The sequence below is a fragment of the Notolepis coatsorum genome (assembly GCF_963971535.1).
Source record: "Notolepis coatsorum genome assembly, chromosome: 6".
Classification (NCBI taxonomy): domain Eukaryota; kingdom Metazoa; phylum Chordata; class Actinopteri; order Aulopiformes; family Paralepididae; genus Notolepis; species Notolepis coatsorum.
Genome location: NC_140170.1, coordinates 58,331,631 through 58,337,630, shown reverse-complemented (window position 1 = coordinate 58,337,630; position 6,000 = coordinate 58,331,631). Strand labels below are relative to the sequence as shown.

Here is a 6,000-nt window from a genome sequence, read left to right as displayed (position 1 = left end):
AGTTGGATGTCAACCACCAACCCCACCTCCTCCAATGTACAGTTTCTTCGTCAAATGTATATATACTCTCTTTGTTAGACTCTTTTTGTATCACAAACAGTACTGTATTTGCAAATCTGGTATGTCATAAATGTATAGATGTAGCAGTACTGTCTATCTGTATGTCATGTGTGTCATATATGTTATGATTAATTGAAAATGGGGGACCCTGATGTAAACAAGACTATGGAAAAAAGAGTATACAAACAGGTCGAAAAGTACCTAGCGGAAAAAAATCTAATCTACGAATTCCAATCTGGCTTCAGAACGTCCCACTCCACTGACACATGCCTTCTCTATTTGAACGACCACATCAAACAAGAGGTGGACCGCGGGCAAATACTGCGGCATGGTCATGCTGGACCTACAAAAAGCCTTCGACACTGTCAATCACACCATTCTGATTGACAAGCTAAAAGCAATTGGTTTTGATAGTCTATCAGTGAGCTGGATACAATCCTACCTGGAGGGGAGAGAACAGATGGTGGAGGTAAACGGTACCCTATCCCCCCCCCCTCCCAGTGAGCTGTGGTGTTCCACAAGGAAGCATACTAGGACCGCTACTGTTCCTAATTTATGCAAATAACATGTCGTCAGCTTGTGACTGCAACTTGTTCCTGTTTGCGGACGACTCAGCCCTGCTGGTCTCTGACAAGAACAAGTTACAGGTTGAAAAAACCATCAGCTCGGAACTAGGCAAAATCTGCATATGGCTCGCCGATAACAAACTATCATTACACCTGGGCAAAACAGAGTCCATTCTCTTTGGTTCAAATAACAAACTCAGCAAGACCGACGGCTTCTCAGTTACAGTGGGTGACAATATTGTCACAAGGAAAGATGAAATTACCTACCTGGGTTCCATCTTAGAGGCTATAATCTTTCCTGTGACAAAATGGCATCCAATGTAATAAAAAAAGTCAACCAACGAACTCGATTCTTGTACCGGATCTCCTCTCTGGTAAACAAGAATACCCTGAAGACTCTGGCAGGAGCACTCATTCAAGGGTACTACGACTATGCTTGCACCTCATGGTACCAAAGCACCTCAAAGGCAGTAAAAACCAAATTACAAACATCTCAAAACAAACTAGTCAGACTACTGCTTGACCTGACTCCTAGAACCCACCTCACCTGCCCACTTTGATAACCTAGGATGGCTTAGAGTAGACGACAGAGTACAGCAACTTGCAATGGGCCTGGTCTACAAGATACACTACACAACCAAGGTACCCATGTACATGTCAAAATACTTCCCAAAGGTCAGTGAATACCACGATCACAACACCAGAGGGAGCTCCACAAATCATGTTAAACCCAGATTCGGCTCAAACAAGGGACTAAACACGTTTTGCAATTATGCCACATCAATGTGGAACGCCCTACCTAAAGCTGTAAAGGAATGTGAATCACTACCCGCTTTCAAAAACACTCTCAAAGAACACCTACGGGAGACTGCAATTCGAAACTGGCCCCTACAAATTTCCTAACCCAGTTGTACAGTAAATGACCAAGTATGGCTTTGTCAGTATTCCAATGTAAAGTGTACAGTGTCCCCCCCCCACCCCCCCACCCCCCCCCCCCACCTCCAAATGTACAGTTCCCCCCCCCCCCCCCCCACCCACCACCCAACCCCACCCCACCTACCCAACCTCCTCCAATGTACAGTTTCTACATCAAATGTATATACACTCTTTTTCTGGACACTTTTTGTATCACAAACAGTACTGTATTTGCAAATCTGGTATGTCATAAATGTATAGATGTAGCAGTACTGTCTATCTGTATGTCATATATGTTATGATGAATTGAAAATGGGGGACCCTGATGTAAACAAGACAAAAGTCTTTCTCTGGTCTGCATCCCTTAACAATTGTATGTATTGAGCTGTACTGTACTGTACCCATTCTGCAATCTGTTAATAACATTTTCAATCAATCAATCAAAGTCCCTGCCCACTGTTGTGGAGCCTCTCTAGCCTCAGGGAGAGGTTGAAGTGATGTTGGAGCGTTGTTATTGGTTATGTTATTGTATTTTTTATTGCATATGTTATTGTTTGTATGTTGGACTTGCTTTGGCAATAAGTACTTTGATATTTAATTAATTTCCAATAAAGCCTATTTTGAATTTGAGTCCGTTGAGTCACTGATTTAAGAGCTATAGACCACTGCACTTCGGCGTTACATTGAGCCCATGGAGGAGAGAGCGGGGGGAGAAATTAATGAATGTGGATAAGAGGTTGTAGCTATGGCTGTGAGAGAGCTATAGTAACTTTTTCGCACCTACTCCCGAACTACGCATGCACAGATTTATGAACCTAGACTTCGTGGGCAATCTGCGCATGCGTAGTTGGGGAGTAGGTGCGGAAAAGTGACTATAACTCGGCCGAGAAAGTGGCGATCGACTTGGGATTGGTCGCTCCGTGTTCAGGAGACTCAGGCGTATAAAGTCTATTGGATCATGTCTCCAGCACCCCCACAGCCATAGCTAAAACCACTTAATGTCGAGGCTCTCATCCACATTCATTCATGTTCTCGCCCCGCTCTCTCTCCCCCATGCTTTCAGAATACCAGAAGTGTTCGGTGGTCTATAGCAGTGTTTCTCAACTGGTGGGTCGCGACCCAAAAGTGGGTCGCAGGGCCATTTTGAGTGGGTCGCGGATGTGTGTGTAAAAAAAAAGATTTTTTTTTTTTTTAATTATTATTTGTTTGCACTACCTATCTTTGTGAAAGTGGCTTCTCAGCTCTGGTCCAGCTGAAGACAAAGCAGAGGAACAGATTGGACATTGAGCATGACCTCTGAGTTGCTTTGTCTACCATCACCCCAGACTTTGAGACTCTTGTCAGGAGCAAACAACATCCCCAGTTATCCCATTAGTTCCCTGGGATGTTAACACTTTCTTCGCCAGGCTTATGTACATCATTATACCATCCTCTGCCAGCTCTATTTGTCTATGGAGAAGTTCCCCTTCTTTGCAGGGCTATAACTTTTTAAATTGTATTGCTAAATTGACATTACTATGGCCCATTCAACATCAAGTATCTATTGTTCAGGGTGTAGCAACGTTATACTTTTTCATTCACATATTCATACTAAAATACGGTCTAAAGTATGTTTTTATCGTTTTCTGCAGCTTTCTGCAGAACGTGATTTATAGCCCTAAATGCATTATATTGATGATTGTATACAGTTTGATAGCGATCGGCGCGAGATAACATTTTTCAAATGGACGTGCTTCTAGAAGTTACTACTTATCATCTGATGTTGACCGGATGGGGGGGGGTCGTTTATAATTCCGTGGCCAACGTTAGATGATTCATCTAGTGTGGGTGATATGATCATTAGAGCAGTTTGTATCGAACACATTAAAAAAAAAAAAAAAAACGCTGAAACTCACCGTAGCTTCCTCGTAGCGTTGGGCGATGAGTGTGGAGCAAAAATATTCCTATTATGGGATGTTGAAATATGCGATCCATCTCCAGGTTGTATAATAGTATATACGTCCAAATCATGTTGTTTATCGATTTATTGGTAACGGATTGCTATCCATTGTGTCTAGCTCGAGTCCCGGGACTATTAGCGAGTGATCCGACCGAATTGGAATGAGCACCAGCTTCCGTTTCCGGTTTCCGGTTTGGGCGATCCGCCGATCGGCCACCAGATGGCGCTCTTGAACCGTTGGAGAGTTGAGAGGGGATCAACAGTAGATCTCAAGTCTCCGGGGGAGAAATATGATTGCGATCACAGATTTTTGAAATATTGATCTCAATGACGTGTTATGGCGTCATTGGCAGAATTAGCATGGCGGGGAATGACGAGTTTAGGCGTCCTTGGCAGAGAAAGTGTTATGCTAAGAAGTCTGCTAAGAAGGATATATTATTATTATTATTATTATTATTATTATTATTATTATTATTATTATTATTATTATTATTATTATTATTATTATTATTATTATTATTATTATTATTATTATTATTATTATTATTTTATTTCATTGTGTTTTTAGCCCTAGTTGCACTTTTTTTTGCAACCCCAGTTATCACATTAGTTCCCCCAAACTTAGGTCTGTTATGTTAAGCTAAGAAATCTTCTAAGAAGCATATTATTTATTATTATTTTATTTCATTGGGTTTTTAGCCATAGTTGCACTTTTGTTGCAACCCCAGTTATCCCATTAGTTCCCCCAAACTTAGGTCTGTTATGTTAAGCTAAGAAGTCTGCTAAGAAGAATATATTATTTATAATAATAATTATTATTCTTTTATTTCATTGGGTTTTTAGCGCTAGTTGCACTTTTGTTGCAACCCCAGTTATCCAATTAGTTCCCCCAAACTTAGGGCTGTTATGTTAAGCTAAGAAATCTGCTAAGAAGAATATAATATTTATTATTATTTAATTTCATTGGGTTTTTAGCCCTAGTTGCACTTTTTGTGTTTATTTCATGTTTTTAACAGTGCATGAAAGATTGCGTATTACTGCAAAAAAAATTATTGAAATAAATCATAGTGGTTAAAAAATTTGGGTCGCAACTTAATGACTAAGGAAAATGTTGGGTCCCGAGGCTAGACCAGTTGAGAACCACTGGTCTATAGTACCTAGACTGCCAAGGTGTTGAAAATGCAAACAATCTTTTTTTTTATCCACTTTTTCTCCTCCTGTTTTCTGTGTTTTTTCTCCCATCCCAATTTAGTCGTTATGCCAATTCCCCCCTCCCCTTCCTGGCCGTTGCTCGCATGTGCCCCCCACTGGTCGGTCTAGGGAGCCCTGAAGTCTATTACATGCTTCCTCCGAGACATAGGAGACAGCCAGCAGCATCTTTTCACCTGGCAGCGAGGACTCTCATTTGGTGAAGTGTAACGCGTGGGAGGTCACACTACCTTCAACATATCCCTCCCTTGCTGTGAAGGCGCCCTGACCAACCTGTAGGAGTCGCTGTTTACAACGACCAGAATACCACCCCACCGGCTTCCCTCCCGCTGACACTGCCAATTGTGTCAGTATGACGGCCGGCCAAGCCGGAGGCAACGCTAACAGCCGGATTCGATACCAGTGTCTCTCGCGTTGGTGGTGAGCGCTTAAACCGCTGTGCCACCCAGCCGCCCAAATGCAAACAATCTTTAAAATGTCTTTTTCTCAGCCTTTCTCTGCGACTTGAGGTTTAACAAGATTCAAATAAGCATATCTTCTTCATACATTTTCAGATTTGAAAGCTTACATTCTGTACTTTCATAATCTGTAAAAATCTGAAAAATTACAGAGAGAGACATGTTCCACAAACTGCTGGACCGGGTCACATGTCTGTCTGTCTGTCTGTCTGTCTGTCTGTCTGTCTGTCTGTCTGTCTGTCTGTGTGTCTGTCTGATTTCCCGAATCCGTTCGATTCCCAAGGTCCCAAATTGATTCGATTTCCGATTAAATTAGATTCTGATTCACAAGGTCCCGATTCAAATCGAATCGATTTCCGATTAAATTAGATTCCGATTCACAAGGTCCCGATTCAAATCAAATCGATTTTTCCGATTAAATTAGATTCCGATTCACAAGGTCCCGAATCAAATCAAAAATCGATTTCCGATTAAATTTGATTCAATGCTATAAAATGTAAATGGTTCAAGGAACCCTCTAACATGCTGTTAAAAATATCAATGTTTACATTAAGGATTGACTCTCAAGCAGTTACATGAATGTACTTTTTATTGGAACATTGTCTTTTGCATTATGTCACGTCTGGGTGACGTCTCAGTAAGTGGTTTCGTAGATTTGTTGTATTTACACAATCATTATCTATGTCTGTCACTATAGCCAATGTCAAGTTAGACCGCGCTCTCAAGATTCGACACTGGGTGCTGAAATCCCATTAAGTATTATATAAAAAATTATATAAAAAAAAAAGAATCCAATGGAAATGCTATAAATGGTCGTGTGGGGTGGGAGAACCAATGGAATATGCCTATCCCG

The 6,000-nt window shown here is 41.3% G+C and overlaps 1 protein-coding gene across 1 annotated transcript in view; it reads right to left on the bottom strand.

The window, feature by feature from the left end:
* Positions 1-6,000, bottom strand: part of LOC311229500 (DENN domain-containing protein 3-like) — a gene marked incomplete at both ends in the record, with an annotated part of 92,080 nt that overhangs the window by 41,945 nt on the left and 44,135 nt on the right. The window lies entirely within an intron of this gene.